At 38.7% G+C, this 17,536-nt stretch overlaps 1 long non-coding RNA gene across 2 annotated transcripts in view; it reads left to right on the top strand.

Annotated features, from left to right (window-relative positions):
* Window positions 1–17,184, top strand: part of LOC134414547 (uncharacterized) — an 86,893-nt gene extending 69,709 nt beyond the window's left edge. For both annotated transcript variants that reach the window (XR_010026788.1, XR_010026783.1), the window contains 2 exons: window positions 5,874–5,939; window positions 15,249–17,184. This is a non-coding gene — a long non-coding RNA (uncharacterized LOC134414547). The remainder of the gene's footprint in view (window positions 1–5,873; window positions 5,940–15,248) is intronic.
* The last annotated feature ends 352 nt before the right edge of the window (window positions 17,185–17,536 follow it).

Genomic DNA, 17,536 nt, shown 5'->3' with positions numbered 1-17,536 from the left:
CCCCTTTGGCCCTGATGGTGTTGATGTCCTTGGATGATATCCCTGGACTAGATTCACTTTAGAAGTACAAACAAACCCACATTTTCAGGGCAAAAGTGTTCTTTTCTTTTCATTTGGCCACAGGAAGTATTTTTCATTATAGGTTGTAGTGGAGAACTAGAATCCAGCCAATCTCTCTGGTGCCTTTGTTGTCAGGAAAAAATATCTATCAAAGCCCGTTTAGTGGGAACTTCAGCCAGACACTTATGAGTGCTGATTCTTTGTTATTTTCTCGTTATGTGGTTCCTAAGTTTCTAAAGGTCTTGACATACATTTTCTACCAATAAGAAAAAATGCCTCCTCATGAGATTTAAGTATGTTGCTTTTATTTTTAATGGAGCCATCTTTGAGCATCTGTCATCACGTTCTCTAAATCATCCGTCAATGAAATCCACATTTTTAGTAGCCATTACCTCAGCTCAGGGATAAATGACGTTCTAGCTTTCATGTCTAATCCTCCATATTATTTTCAGGTGGATAGGGTAACACTGAGGCCACATCTTAAATTTGTTCTAAAGGTGGTTTCAGATTTCTTATTAATCAGTATATCTACTTACCAATATTTTTTCCCATAATCCAGTTCAAAATGCTGATCCTTTGTGAGCGTACTGCCATAGCCAGACAAAGCTCTTCTACAGATCTGTGATGTTCTTTGGTCTTAAACAGCCTTTGTTGTTCAGGATCAAATCTTAAGAAAATGTAGCATCAACTTCAGGCTCGTTCAAAGTGAGTTAATAGACTTCATCAGAGGCACATTTGATGCTATCAGACCCACCAACCCATCCCATGGCATGTACAGCTGGAGCACAAGGCAGTGCCACGGCCTCTGCTGGCAGAGTTGCAGTAGCTGAGGCTGTAGAGACACGGTGCAGTCATTGATACTCATGTTTACGAAGTGTTACATATGGTAGCCCAATGGCTTGAGGGACACCAATCCTTCAGTCTTTGTAATAATGACTGGCTTTCATTTACTGGTGTGACAGCACTCCTAATGAAACACCCAGAAAGAGCTTCACAGGTGCCAGAACTGGAAGGAAGAAGAGGGGTTGCTTCTGTCACTGTTCTTTGATACATTCTTTGTATAGATCTCCCAGCACTGGCCCTTCTGTTCCAGGGCAGTAATGTTTGTCACGAGAACTGAGAGCTGCTCAATACCATGGTGGTGTCTGTTTATGTGCTTGTGGGGTGGAGAGCAGAGCTGAGCAGGTAATGCACACACCTTGCTGGGGCACATTACAACATTAGAAACATCTGAATTCTTATGCAGGAGAGATTTCTATTTAGAATGGGTCTTACCTGCATAAAGCATCCTGAAGTATCATAGGTACTACAAGGTTAGTGATACTCTATATTATTCCTTATAAGACACTTGATGTGAAACACTGCACTGTGTCTTTGCCAGGTATTCTCATTGTTATTATTATAAACAGCAAACAAAGTATATTTGATAACATTTTTACTATGGCTTTTTTTCATAGGAATTAGACCTCATTAGAAATCAGAAGCAGGATTTGTTTAGTGTATTGATAAATTATTAAATCCAGTAATACATAGCAAGATAACATGCCAACCCACAGAAATCCTTCAGAGTTGTTATTTTAAACCTGTGTCAATGAACAGTTCATTCTGAAGCATTTCAAATGTGTATGCATATGCATTATATACATATATATTATGTATATATATAGGTAGTGACAAGGCAAGTAGTTTAATACATTTTATGGCTCCAGCCTGGCGTTCTGCATACAGGAACCTGTGTGTGGTCAAGAAGGCTTGCATACTTTTGAACTCTACGTTGGCCTAATAAAAGATGTCATACTACAGTGCTTGCTTTGTCAATCCTGTTTTGCTGGCTCAAAATGACTTGCAAGATTAATTTTCAATTTTTAACATAAAACCCAAGAAAAAGAAGTGTTTACTTACTGCAAGGAGTTGATTCCCTGTTAATGACCCTGAAGGAGGCTTGTACACAAGATACAGATTGTTGCCAATTTGATGTATATTCATGTTACAGAATATGAAAATGAGAAGTTATACCATCTTGAGGGTTTTGTTTTTATAAGTTAAAAAAGCTTTTAAGTAATCATACTCTGTGTTTGATGGTGGAAATTGGTATGAATGTTTCTGGCAGTGGAATGATGTGATGTGGTTATGCATTTCTGTTTTCACTGCCTGCTCAATATTGGCCTTTTACAAATACAGATTACCATGTCGATGGAAGGAATTTACAGCTTTGGCCCCCTTGTCTCACTCTGTGTTACAGCACCTTTTTTGGTACTTTATGTTGCATATCCTCCCAACTGCATTTTTGTGACAAAAAAAGGAAATGTCTGTGGACTGAGATCCTGAAAATGTGTGAGCTTTACTATTTAATTGAATGAAATGTGTATTATTTCCCATTTACCTTGATTTCCTGCGGGGTGAAATCTTGCTCCTCTGAAACCAGTAGCAAACACTCTGCTGTGTATTAGAGGATGGAGAGTCCATCAGCGATCCCTTACCAGCTAGTGACATGGCATACTGGAAGCTCCAAAAAAAACAACCCTTAATAATAATAATGATGATAATAGAAAGAATACTCTTTCAAAAGTCAAAATTTAGGGCTGTCAAATAAAACCCAAGCTGAGTACAAAAACTGTATGTATGATGAATTTAATGCTGTTAGTTTGGGGGCCTCACAATCCAGATAGAGCTGCAAGATCCATTTGTGTTCTGCAGGCTGTTACACTGCATCCCATACTTACCTCATCTTGTGGGCAAGGAGCTGCTTGCTCTGACTTCATGGAATTGCAGCTGTATTTGTGGAGTGCTCTTGTCCTTTGGCACTGCCTCTCCTGTACATTAATACAGTTTAAATTCACCAGCATTTTCTCTGGAAGCAAACTTCAAAATTTGTCTTTAATCTTGATGCAATGCATATTCAGAGGTTTTTATTTTCCTGGAGTTTAGTTCCAGAGGAAAACATACTTGACTGGTGCTCCCACCAGCCAGCTGTGGTTTATAATGACAAAAATGAACAGCAAGATACTGCAGCAGAAAAAAGGGGAGCAGAGAAGTGCAGTCCAGCAGCTTCAGAGATATGATTTTTTTCACTTATAGGGATTCCAAAGTGCTTAACAAACATTATTACAGGCATGATGGGCAGCTCTGGCCATTGTGAAGGTCTTCTAGTGCTTCCTGTTTCAATAGTTTGTTTATTTTATTTTATTTTATTTTATTTTATTTTATTTTATTTTATTTTATTTTATTTTATTTTATTTTATTTTATTTTATTTTATTTTATTTTATTTTATTTTATTTTATTTGTTTCATTTACATATTTTAATTTTAATTGCCCAGAGTTCTGCCAATGTGAATGTATTTAGGCTAGATTTATTTTTATCCACTGCCAGTCTCCAGGTCTTTAAGTTTTTTAATTGAAAAGTAGTTGAACTATTTATAAGAAGAAGGCTTGATTTTTGCTTTTTTAGAAAAATAATAACTGCCTCCTGTGTTTTTGAGCAAAGAGAGGCCTTTCTCTGCTTTGAATCAGGTATGTGCCTTTTGCCATCCTCACAAAACCTTTCAAGTTTGGTCGACTCTTTCAAGACATGGAAAAAACCACAGTTACCAAATATCCCATAGAGGTTTACTAAAGCCTAACAGCAAATATTTCCAGAGATTTCATCTTCTCCACCTCGCACAGCTCCTTCCCACCATCAGACTTTCCATCCACCGTCCTCACAGGATGACTGAACAGTCACTGGCTGGGGGCACCAGAGGCCAAAACTGAGGCAACCCCTGTTGTGCTGTCCCTGGGCGTTCCTTTGAGCTGCAGTGATGCTCTGCAGTGGATCTGGGAGTAGGGAGCCAGTCCCTCCTGAGCTGGAATGCATCTTAGGGCTCCCAAATTTTAGTTTGCATGCTGTTGGGCAGCCTCCAGCATAGTTTCTCTTTGCTGCTAGCCTGCACGCACACAGAGAGTTGGACAACTTCAACAAGTCCCTGAGCAGCCACATGTAATGGTGAAATGAGTCCTGATTTGAGCAGGGGATGGGAATAGAAAACATCCCGAGAGTCCTTCCCAGTCTGAGTGAGTCCACGGTCCTGTGACTCTTTACTGACCATTTCTCCACTAGTGTGTGTATTCCTAAAGACAGCATTCTAGTTGATGGGTTTCTGTAGGTATGGTGCACACAGTGGAAATACTATTTATTACTTTATTTTTAAAAGCAAGTGTATTCAAAATGCCTCATTAAGATAATATTCAAGATGCATGGACAGGTATCCTAAAATTAAGATTAAAAAAATGATCTCTGCAACCTCAGTATGCTTCCAACATGTGTTTGTGTGGAAACACTGACTCTAGTTTTGTGATTGCGCTGTGTTTTCACTCACATGGCTTCATCTCTGTATCTAGCATGGATCTGCTCTGGAAATGGAGCAGCACCAAGAAGGATTGGTGGATGCAAAGCTCTAGCTCATATGTTGAGAAGGTGCAAGGTATTTTCTGATTGAAACAGGGCATGGTAGAAAAAGAAAACAAGATCTCCAGGTTTAGGTATTTGAAGTTTGTTCTGGAGAGCTGGACAGTATCCTTGCCTCTTCTGCTGTCTTCCTGTGTGGTAATGGGCAGACATTTCCCCAGTGGTTAATTGCCAAAAGACCATTTCTGCTTGTTCCAGTAGTATCTGGAACATGATGACTGTGCAAATGTCGTCCTGCAATCACAACTCTTTCTTTGGTAATGTCATCTATGATGTTCCATCTAATAAAGCCTTCATCAAGTTAGGTTAGGTAATTATTACTTCCTTATATCTGTTTATCATCTAGTGTTCACCTTCTTTTTTATATTTCTACTTTATACTTATAAATATTTATAAACAATTATTTATCAATGAATTGGGCAAACTATCTTGAAAATCTCTGAAATTCACTGAAATATTCAGGCAGCATATGAGATTGTTTTTCAAACCTCAGCAGGATTAATTAGATCCTGCAGTTTATTCATTTGCACTGTAGTCAATTGGAGTCTTACTTGTGGAAAGTCTGCAAGACCAAGAATTATGCCCAATGGGCACATAGCTCTATAGTAGAAAATGTCAGCCCCAGATGGTAGTATTTCTGACTTCTCATCCATTAGACTCTCTCTACTCCCACACTTTTTCTCTCTTTCTCAATCAGCTTTTCTTGCATTTTTATGTGAGTGGGTTTTTTTTTTTTAATGGTTCTTAGAACTTAATGTATATATGGTACATGTTTTCATTTACAGATCACTGAAATAGATAGGCAGATAAATAGATATGGTTTTCTGAGCTTGTGAAATATGTAGCATAATATAAAACCCTCTTCTAAGTCTGCTTTGTCAAATTTATCAAATGATATTTTTAAAATTATATTTCTGGAGTATATTTTCAGCATTTCTTATTGTTGTTCTTAATCTGTGTTTGACAGTCGCTTAATCTGTCTGAAATAACCTGAATGAATAGCAGTATTTAAAAAATATGGCTTCAGGGACTCCTCAGGAGGTTTCTTTGTAAGTGTACATTTACTAGTTCATCTGTAAATTTATTTTATGAGGTGTTTAAACCTCAAGAAAACTGAAAAGCATAATATTAAAGCCTGGTTTACATCTACTGAAGTCAATGGGAACTTTGCAATTGACTTTAATGGTAGCCTATGCCCTTTAATTACGAAAGTGGCAAGGATGATATACACAAAACCACAAGGAGAATTTTTTGTTTCATCATATCCTAATTCTGTTTGCAGATGCATTTGTGAAGTACAATGTGGTTCATTCTTGAATTAAACAGTTCAGCGTTTGGACCTAATTCTGAACCATGCTGACATTTTAGGTTGTGTTTTCCTTCTGGACAGATTGCAGACTACTCATTTTCTCTGGGGTTCATGGAGGTGACAAGGTAAGAAATCCAGCTAAATGTTCAAATTTTCAAAAGGCTTTTGAAAATTACACTTTTGGTTTTGATCTTACATCTGCACTATGGTGTGAGTAATGGAAGAAGTTGATGAAGCAGTTTTCTTTGTAACTGTTTTGTTTTTTTCATGTGATCCATTTTGACAAGGTTTGTGGAAATGCATGTAATATCTGTAGCACAAGTGTACATGTTTTCCCTGAAGGTTCACTGCAGTGTAGTAGAAAGTTTCCACCACGCTATTGTAATTCCAGGCATCATTTTTTTAATCATGTTAGTGAAAGTGAGTGAGAGTACCCCACAACAAAAAAAAGACTCACAGAATTCAGCTTTTTTTTTGTGTTAGTGAAACAAGCACAGCAGTCTGAACTGGCTAGATATGGTAAATAATCTGTAGTAGTTAATAATGCTAGACAAAAATTCCCACAAGCTTCTTGCTGAGTCTGCTTTAGATATTACTCATTTGGTGGCCTAAATACCAGTCTTGCTTCACACTTTTAATACTTGTGAAAGATGGAGATATTTTGTTGGTAACTGGAGTTGGTAGAGCTGCAGATAAGAGTTTGCCAAAAGTGTTTGGTTGCTCAGTTGAAAAATGCCACTTGTGGAGGGTGGAAATGCTGTCCCTGGGGTGCATCAGCTGCAGTGGAGCTGCAGACAGAGCTGAGCTGAGGGGCTGCTGCCTGAGCCCTGCTGCTCCCCCCAGCCAGCCCTGGGCTCTTTGCTAGGCTGAGCAGACTGATGACATGGTAATAAATACTGAAATGGATAAAGTCACCTCTTCCTCCAGACTCCAAGTCTCCCCTACCCCAGCATAGCCCCCTCCCACCTTGTCCATGCAATGGGCTAGCAGCTTTCTGGCTTCCTCCCTTGCCTCCTGCCAGACTGGGGGCAGAGCAGACCTTTGTGGTCTGCCCCCTCAAGCCTGCTGAGTCCTCAGGCTGCTGCCCCTTCTGGTTATCCTTCCCCAAGGCTCCACTAGAGACTGATTTTTTGAGGTATCCCAGTGTGAGGGCTGCCAGGAGTCCAGCAGCCCTGGTGTTTTGCTGCCCAGTGATGCAATTGCTTTGGGAATGACCTGGAAATATTGTATACTGTCTTTCTCAAAAAACCCAGTGTGTCATAAATTCTTCCTCAGGGAAAAAAAATATTATTAGTATTTACTGCTGGCCTAAGACAAAATTTGTATGTGTCAAAACTACTTTGGTAAAAGTTAGTAAAAGAGAACCATTCCAGATGGCTGCTGTAGCCCTTAGTTCATCTTTACAGTCTAGACATGGACAGAGATCTCTGTAGTATAATTAGAGAAATAAATGACAACTGGAAATTATGTGTCTAAGTGAGACTTAAACTTGCTAGATGGAGGTTGGAGGAAGCTGTGCAGAAGTAGGGATCTATTTCTTAAGGAACCTATTAACATGGTAGATGAAATACTTCTTCAAATGCCCTCTCAGTCAATCCTGTTTTGCCTTAGTTTTGAGGACTACTGTGGCTTCTATGGAAGAATAAAAATAAAATAAATTTGAAGTGTTCACAGGTCTACTGCATTTACACTAAATATAAGACTAAATAGAAACAGGACTGTAATTAAGGTTCCTTATTTTGAAGAGGAAAATTTTTGTAAACTATATGGTTTAATTACTCAAGTCAACCAGATTGAGGAGCCTCGGGGTTGAAATGTGGAGGAGGTGTAAAGTTTTAAAAGTTTCAGATATGAAAGCTACCTAGAACTTATATTCCAAACAAAAGACAGTTGGGAAAAACACCTTGTTTAATTTGATGCGTAATCGTCACAGAAAAGATGTTGGTAGGTAATGCAAGGACAGAGGAACAAGAGGCATCAGAAGAGAAAGTTGTATCTCAGAGGTAGGATATGCAGGAATAAAGCACAAACAAGTGAGAGGCGCTTGAGAAAAACATTCAGGCAGCATTTAAGTAAAAAAGTTCTTTTCTAGAAAAAATGTGGGAAAGGAAAGAGAAAGACTTGTGCAGTGAGGAGGAACTCCAATCTGTGTGGATAAACTAATGATGATCTAGCAACAGGGCAAAGTCTGGAGGCTTTCTGAGGGTGTGGAAATGGCGATAACCAACTAAAGAGGAAAAAATCTTAGGACAGTTCATGGGTAGTGGGATAACTGTTGTTCAAAATTCAGAAGGAACAGGTCTATGAAACCATAGGTGGCAGTGTCTCATGAGGAGGAAAGGGACCATGTGGCAAGACAGTTCCTCTGTGTGTGAAGGGAGCAAAGGCTGGTGTGAAGATTGGCCTATTGTTCTGACCTCAGGGGTGCAAAGCTTTAAAAGAGATATTGAAGGAAAGAAATTTCTATATAGTAAATGTGGGGTAGGAGGGGGAAAATTCATTAAAAAAAGCCCCCACCTTGCACATGGTATGCAAATCCGGTGCTTTGATTTACTGGAACAGTGACATCTTGTAAAAGCTAACCTTTCTGGATTTCAGTAGTTTCTGAGGTACAGGAACATATTTGATATATCCCCATAAAATATATCTCTGAGAAGAAGGAGACAAGTACGGAAGTAGAGGAAATGTAAGGTGGAGAAAAGTAGGAAATAGCAATTCTCTGACTGAGTTTATCTGCTGTTTTGGGTCAGGTAATTATGCTTTTTTCCCCCCCATGGACTGACATTATATCCTGTGCAGTTTGCAGTGTTTAGCCGTCTTGTGCAGATGCAGAAGGTACTCACAGTGTGTATTCTCTCTTGCTTTGCTCTTATCAGAGTTTAAAATATAAGACATTTTGTCTGAAGGCATTTGTCTTTAGATGGAGAACCGTAAGTCTCATTCTGGTGTTCAGGGTAGGATTGCAAAATGACAAACAACTCTGAGAAAGGGAAATGGTGTGGAAAGGAAAAAAAGACATGCAAAAGAGAAGAAATACGAAAGTATGTAACACTCAGGAACTTTTAAATTTCCACTGTGCAGGGAGCTGTTGAGATTCTGGATCTGTATCACTTTCATCAGGCATACTCCCATATAGCATCAACTATTCCCAAAGGGAGGGAAACAGTGATGTACACCTCCTCTGCTGCCCTGTGGTCTAGACAGGGAGACTCTGTCCAAGAAAAAGCACAGTGAGCTTTCCTCAGGGGTGGTGAGGGTACTTGTGCCTGCAATCAGATCTGACCCACAAACAGATGTGCAGATGGATGGGTTGGTTCAGGTTTCTGGGAACTCTGGTTCCCTACACAGTATTTCACTTCCCAGTGCACACTGCATCCCCTTGCACACTGGAGACTCCCCGTGCTCACCTGCCTTTAGTACTCTGAAGAAATGGACTCACTTCCCCAGTTGTAAAACTGGGTCTTCCAGACTTCTTCAGGCCAATATGGAGTGACTTATATGTTACCTGGTATTTATCCTCATGGGACAAATACCTGATGGCTGAGGAGTGCCACATAGTGTCTGTGCAGCCCAAAGAACTTGCTGCACCCGACAGATAAACAGTTCCCTCTGATTTTATTGCAAAGGACTGTGGTTGAAAGGAGAAAAATTTCTCTGAGGCAAATGAAAAAGCACATGCTGATAAAGATCCATACAAATACAGAAGTTATGTGGGTAAGACAAGTAAAGAAAGCCCGAGACAAAAGAGAGGAAGGTAGGGACTTATTTTTGAAGGAAAGAAAGTACTCTTAGAAGTATGGAACCAACTAAAGTTAGAGGAAGCTGGTTACAGGGGGAAGAAAAGTATGTCCCTCAGGCACAAAAAAAGCTGCACATGCAAAACTAGTGAGAAAATGAAGCCATGGTGTCATATACAGTTATGTCTTGTTCTGTGTGTATCAGTTTGAAGTAATGTATAACTTTGATGTTAGAGGTCACTTCTGCAGAGCCTGTGGCTGTCCCTGAGGAGGTCAGCTGGAGCCAGGATGCCTTTGAGGAAGAGCTTCTTGGTCATTGTGTGGTTTAGCAGCTAAGGGAGTTTGGATGAGCCGTGACTCATCAAGGGACATAGGCTGCTTGGTGGGGGAAGGGATGGAAGGACTTCTATGGGAAATAAAGCTGGAAACACATTGCCGGGAGTGATGAGTGCTTAAAAATATTGCAGCTGCAGTGCTCTGGTCCAAACCAGTTTCCCAATAGCTGCTGAATAAGAAATTGGAGGGGTCTATAGCAATCATGCACATCTCACGTATCATCTCAGAGAGGAAGAGTTGAAGTGTTGAAGTTAAGAGTGTCCTAGGTGAAATAAAGAGAATGGGATATGAAAGTATTCCCAAGTTTATTCCATGCAATGTGAGTTTGATAGGTAGAGAGTAGAGAGGAGAAAAATGTGGCCATATTCAGGGCTCTTATCCTTGTGCAGAGGTTTATTTGAATCCCAGGCTATTTGTATCCCCGTGTACGGCAATAAAAACTGGAATGACTGCTTAAGGGTGAGCAGCTACCTGAGCTCAAACTCAAGCTGACCTCTAATCTGACACAAATAAATTGTGTTATCCCTTTGAGATTGGAAGTATCTTTTTGCTGGATTCTAGCAGAGAATGAAGACTGTCATGGTCAATCATTGATAATGATGTGCTCAAGGAGACACTCCTTGAGCTAAGTGGAAGCAGCTAGAAAACCTTTTTCACTAAACCTCCTCAGGCTCTAGCTCTAAAAAGCAGGAACATATTTGCACAAGCATTTTCTTCTGCTATTTCCTCTTTGCTTTTCAGCTGGCTTGAACCTTGTGGGGATGTCCACAGAGATCTGATGTTAGATCCGTCTCTCTGCTTCCATCCTGCTGCTGTTTGCAGCAAAGTGCTCACCCTGGCCTATTCTGAAAGCATTGAGATGCAGCTGGGCTCTCAATTTCCAGATTTTGATAGTCTTAATTGTATGTGTGACAAACAAGGACAGTAGAAACAGAAGTATGTACAACCATGGGGAGGACTGAAACTCCGATCAACTTTGCAAAAAATATGTTAAAAAAACTCTCCAGATCTAAACTATCTTTTGAAGTCTTGTGTGTCTTATATTTAAGAGTGAGTTTCTAGAAATACCCCCTTCTCGTGTGTTTACATTTACAAAAAAAAAAAATTTAATTTTTACCATCTAATCATTACCATCTAATGCCATAACAAGCTGGGGTAATAAAAGGAAAGTTTGCTTTCTCATGTTACAGTGAGATGTGCCATAACAACACCTAGGTATTTATCCAAGGGGAACACATTTGAATGTATATATTTGTCTATGCTCTTGTAAACACTTAGAAAGATTTATTTGAATGCAAGTCTTGAATTTAATATATAGTAGTTTTCTTTATAACTTTTTTCTTTTTGCCCACAACAGTTTCCTCAAAAGTTGTGTTTAAAACAGTTTAGAGTCCGACTTCAGAGTCTTCAGAATCCTGAGCACCTTACACTTCAGCTTGCCTTTACAGAAGACAGTAGATGGTTTGCAGCTCAGAAAAAGGAAATGGAGTTATTTATTGTTCTTAGCATTGGAAATCACTTTAAGAAATATTGCTGTAAATGTGTTGGAAGTCTCAAAAGCTCAGGTCTGACTCTGGTTTAGCTGTAGGGGAGGCTGTGGCAAGAGACCCAGCATCAGAGGAGCTGTGAATGTGGAAGCTCATTGCAGAGCCTAACGCTGCCCAGTGCATTGAGCAGGATCTGTCACAGTTTTGGCAAAAGTTCACATTGCTCTCTGTCTCTCACACTTGTGTCCTCCCATACTGAGTCAGGAATATGTGCACAATCCTTGTCTTTGAGATCTAATCTTTTGAGATAGAAAGCACAAATAGTTTCATTAACAGCTGGTTTTACTTGCAGTTGAGAGTTTGGAGCAGCCTAGCAGCTTTTTGCATTGGGTAGGGAGGGTTTCCTTCTGCCTCTTACCTGGGTCTGAAAGAATGATGCTTTGGGCTTCCCAAAACAGGGCTAGGGTCCAGCACAGAAACACCACGGAAGCACTGGCTTAGTAGTAGGAAGCTTTGTGGTTTATTAAGAGCAAATATTAAATCATATTGGAAAATGATATTACTTCTAAAAAAACCCCTCCTTATAGCAGCTTTACAGTTTCCAAATCTTCATTTTCCACAGTTGGCCTGCACACGGGTGATGAGCATGCTCAGAGAATATGTCTGACTAGCAGCAATCAAACCTCTAAAATATCTGCAATTCATCCATGCTTCTCCCACCAGCAGGTGTCATTCTGGAAAAAGGAAAATATTGTAAATTCCTGAACTGGAGAATTTGGCTGTGACAAAGAAGAAGAAAAAAATGTTTGCTTAAAATATAGCTTTTGAGGGTTACTTTACTCCAAACTGAAACGAAGAGAAAGCTGGCTGGTCTGCATTTTTTATTAATCTTTGTGCAGTGTGTAATCTTGGCCTATAAATAATAAAGGGCAGAAAATTGGTAAGGCAAACCAATGTCTACTCAAAGCTGTCTTCTGCTTTTTACTGTTTTCTCTGATGTGTTTACCACTGCTTACTCACTGCCCCCCTCCATGACTATGAAATCAGCAATATTCATCAATCTTCCCACAATAAACAAAGAATTAAGGTGCTGAATTCAGATCTCATTTGCTTCAAGGTAAATTTGAAGTAATCTCATTGAAGCAACTGAAAACATAAATGTTTGGAATTCAGTCTGAAACAACCTAAAGTAGTATTTAACTTTCTACTCCATAAATAAACCTCAAGCAGAAAATAATCTCATAATAATTATAATGTCTCTTACAATGTTTATGTTTTCCTTTAAGTGTTCATCTGGGTATTAGCTGCAACCTCCTTTAGTATGTAGAGACTGTTTTTGATGTCTCATGAACACAGTGAGAAAGCTGTGTCAGAGTTGTAAAGAACCAAGACCCTGCTGGTTCATTGCTGAGGGCTCCTGGTTTATCAAGTCGAGTCTTTGGCTGTTAAAACCAAACTTACTCTGAAATCCATGCAGGAGCTGCCTTGACCAGCCTATATGCTACTGGAAACCCATCACAGCTCTGATGATTATAAATATTTTTCTGTCTTTTTGTCTTTTGCATTTATCCAGATCCCTTGTATCTCTATTGTCCTTTTACATTAAATAGTTTCCCCCTACCATTTGCATTGGCATGTAGCTGAGAGATTTGGGCCTGAGCATCCTAGCCTGAACAAATCAAATTTGCATTTGTTTTCTTCCAGAAGCTTAGATTTCCAATCCTCTGACATTACTTTAAGTTAAATTGCTCTACTTTAAACAAAAGCACACAGAAGTGTGCTCCCTTCCTTGCTGCCTTGCATACAACATTAATGCAGGAGCTTCCAGGCCCCTCTAGAAACATATCACCTGCTACATCTCAGCCCTGTGTCTCATTTCTTCCTTGTAACTTCATCACAATCATCTTCTCTTTGACTAATCCAGCCAGGTTTACCTTCTCAGCCATTTCTAGAAGGCCTACAAAGGACTGTGTGCTACTGTGATATGATGGCCCACCAAAACTCTTCCTGGAATCAAGGGAAAATTTGCTTGAGGGAAAACATGAAAGCAAGTTCCAAGGCTTGGCTGCAAGGAGGACATTAAAGTGGGAATTGATTTTACCTTTTTAGAATTTTCATTTGCAACAAAGGGATGTAAAATAGTTGTCCTGTTGGCAGCCATGACTTTTCCAAGATGTTATTTAATTACAAATGTAACAACACTTATGAACAGTACCAAGCACTCAGCTGCTGAGTGAAAAAAAAATAGTATGTAAACATAGAATTAAAAACTTCACTCCAAAGCAGCTAAAAGCTCTACTCTTGGGTTTGCATGAAGCCTGTATTAATGTTTTCTGACTTTTTAGGTATTTAACTTTGAAAATGTAGTGGTATTCTAAAATTTGAAGTCAGAAAGCATAAAAGTATTGCAAATATGCCTAGTTCATTATGGCCTTTATAGGATGAGAACAAGATAACAAGCCATGATAATCTTCAGCAGGTTTTTGTACAGTAAAGAATGAGGTTTAGACCAAGTTATTTCTTTAAAGTTTTTACTATTTTTTCTCAGGTTTTTAATTAAGTGAAATTGTATAAAGTTATGTTTAGTCTCTTTTGGTTTTTAATTTTAGTGGTTTATTTTACTAGTTTTAGACAAAACTCCTGTGCCTTAACATAGGCCTGTGCATTTTAGAGCTTGTAGGAATCCCATCTGGCCTTGCACTGCCAGTTCAAAGGTGTGGGATTTTGTCAAAGGTCAAAAGTCTCCTGTAGGTCCCACAACATGCCAGCCCTGGGTACTCCAAGGTATCCTAGCAGGCATTAGGTGCCTTCTTTCAGGAGCCTGAACTTCCCCTTTATAAAACTGCTGTAAATGGTAATATGCCTCAGCAAATGCTTAAGAAAATTAAAGATATCACGTCTGGGAAAGGAATTCCCTCTCAGGTGCTTTATTTCAGGTCAACAAGGCCTAGAGGCAGGAGAGTTCTTTCATATCTAACAAGGACAGAGTTGCTGTATTCAATGGGATGCTGTCAAGGGTCTGTTTTGAATTCCAGTGGCTGAACTGAACCTGCGTGTGAGCTGGGAGTGGCGCTTGTTGACAAATGCACCACGGAGGTCCTGGCCAGGAGCCTGGGGCTTCTCCTCAGGACTGCAGTGGTTGGAGGTTCAAAACTCTTGGGAGTCTGGCTAAAGGAAGATTAATTCCCAGTTTTGGGCATGATGAGCAAACTAATTTTCCTGAAGAAAGTGGTAATGTCAGGTAGCAAGACACTCAGACACAAGAAATACTTCTTTAATTAAAAAAACCCCTTTTTAATTAAAGAAATGAAATTTAAAAAATCAATAATTACATACACTATTAGAAACTTATGTTAATCAGGTCCAGTTTTGATGGTCTGTTGAATAAGAGGAAAGTTAAAAATCTTGACTATGATAGTCAGTATAGTTATATATAAATTGCACAATGTGGGGTTGAGCATTTCTGAATTGTTATTTTATAACAAGAGCAATTTTTTGCATATAATACATAAAAATTATATATTGTATATGTATAAAATACATAACTCATCCTAAAATAAAAGCTAATGGAAAGTAGTGATTTCTGTATAAAATCCACCACAGGCATTAATTAGGATTGTGTAGACAGAGAACACTTTCCTGTGAACTTTTAAAAGTCACTCACTAGCATTATGATTGATAGGAGTTTGGACTACTTTTGTAGAAGCTAAAGAAATGAAGTTGTTACAGAAAAGGTCATGATGGACAGAGCAATCATAACATCTGATTCAGTGATGTCCAATATTAATTTTATAGTTTGGGAGTGAAAGAGAGAACTGTTTCCATGTACTCTGTTGTTTTTGGTTTTTTTTAAGTATTTATCAATCTTTTTCAGGATGGACTCCCAAGGCATGTCTGCAATGGTTGTTTGAAACAAGAAACAGATACCCTCTTGCTGTCATTCATCTCTGATCACTGGGAATCTGAGCTTGAAAGACGGTGAAAGAAAACTCCTACCGAGAACTGGGAATCATTTTTCTCGTAAGAGGAGTATAGTGGCATTTTTAAAGTTCTACCAAATATGAGGACATGTGATAAGAGTTTATGGACTGGGAATTAATTGAAAGACTGAAATGGGAAAGAATTCACATTATGGGAAGTATTAGAGAACTACAACCTAAGCACTCTGAAATTTGTGACCAAGCCCACAGGATACCTAGAGGTGATGGAACTATCTTAGATGACTGTTGTTTTGAAATATATTTTGTAAGCCCCTACACCCTTTCCCAGACAGTCTGGGAAAATACATTCCTTTTATTAATATTACTCCAGGGGACTGGAGGGTATTCTGAGCAGTGAAACATACAGTTCATGGGACTTGCTACAGAATTCAGATTAAAAAAAAAAAGGTGATGCTACTTTGTACCTGGGAGTTGGTATCTGTTTTAAAAATTTCTTTTCTAAAGATAATTTTTTTACATTTTCATATGTATTAAATAACACATCTATATGATGCAACATGAAATGTATAATTAAAACAATGGCTATAAGTATAGAATACTATCTAAATCATATGTGTAAATGTTAAATAAACTGTTTCATTTCTAAAGGTTACAGAAAACACTTAAAGATTTTTTCCACCTCTTCCCCCACTAGTTTTTAATATAATTGCAGTTTTAGAGCTAATCCATGTATTAGCTTTTTAACATTTGCAGTTGTGTTAAATTTTACTGAGGAACAATTTAATTTGGGGAAACCGTTGGATCTGTGGTTTGTGTTGTTTGAACAAGAAGTCCCTGAGCATTTGTCCAAATACCAATATTTTTCCCTCAGTGGCAGCTGTATATTTGTGGTCACCTGATGGCAATGCATGCAAAGACCCTGTGCAGCAGCAGTGCCTCTCACAGGGAATGCCAGGAGGGAAACTGGAAGTAATCAAAGCACACAGAATTTGCTTTTCTTGGTGGAGGTCTCATGTAGGCAGCACTTAAATGACACTTTATGTTTCTGGATAAGGTGAAGGTAAGAAATAGAAACTATTTGAATGCCATTGCTAATGTTCCCTGGAATGGGCTATGAAGAACAACTCTTGTGAGACCCAGCTTTACAGTGAACATGAGCAGAGCGGTGTCACCAGCAATTCTGAAAGCGTGTTTACAATGGTTGGGGAAATATTTAGTCAGCATTAAAATATGTTAGCTCAGACACAAATTTTAGATGCCTACTGCACTTAACAGTTCCAATAACTGGTTTCATTAAGATTTTTAGTGATACAAATTAATAACAAAAGTCAGTTAATACAGAGTGCAGTTATGAGACCAAAATACATGTGGTTTAAATGTAAAGAGTTAAATGTTAGCATTTCCCTATAGAGAAAGGTTATTTGGGCAGTGGTATACTGACATTATCACCACCCACAGAGAAAGGGACCCGTTGATCATGTTGGTTAAGCAGAAATTCAAAAAAGGAAAACTGTAGATCTAGAGGGTTTGCTTGGTGTAAGTGAATCACACAGGAAAAATGCTGATACCCAGGGTTGTTGTAGTGACTTTCTTTGATGGTTAAAAAGAGAAATAAGCACAGGATATTTTTGTCAAGTTACAGGATTTATATTGCTGCTTGCTAGGTAAAATTTGTCTTAGTTATTAATATAGTGGAAAGTTAAATGATGATCATGGAAATATGATAATAAGTGCTGTTGGAAAACAAAAAGAAATTATTTTCTGTGTCCATTTAAAATATTCCAATGTGTTAACAGTTGGGCTGAAGGGCTCCTAAGAACATGAATGTGGAAAATAAAGGAAAGCTTCTGTCAAGAAGATGTTTCTGGATACTGCCATGCTGTTTCTGGTAAATCATATCTGATAAGATACAGGTGAACAACCAGCATTCATTTAGCAGAAAATAGTGCTATCTGTATGTCTGGATTTCTGTTTGAGAAAGCCTTTATAATAATCCTACTGGACCTAGCTAGAAAAAAGTCTAATAAGAAGAAGTTACTAATTTGCCACAACTCTGCCTATAAGCTTCTTTTATTATTCCTGGAAGAAAATGATGTAAAATTGGATGGGTTTGGGTAATTTCATACGGACATGGGACTGCACAGAAAAGCCAGATATAGCATCACTGCATGAAGGGAGATCTTGTCTCTGATCCTCAGTCAGTCAGCCAGCTTGAGCACAG

The sequence above is a fragment of the Melospiza melodia genome, chromosome 2 (genome assembly GCF_035770615.1).
Source record: "Melospiza melodia melodia isolate bMelMel2 chromosome 2, bMelMel2.pri, whole genome shotgun sequence".
Lineage (NCBI taxonomy): Eukaryota > Metazoa > Chordata > Aves > Passeriformes > Passerellidae > Melospiza > Melospiza melodia.
This window is presented reverse-complemented; position numbering and strand designations above follow the sequence as displayed.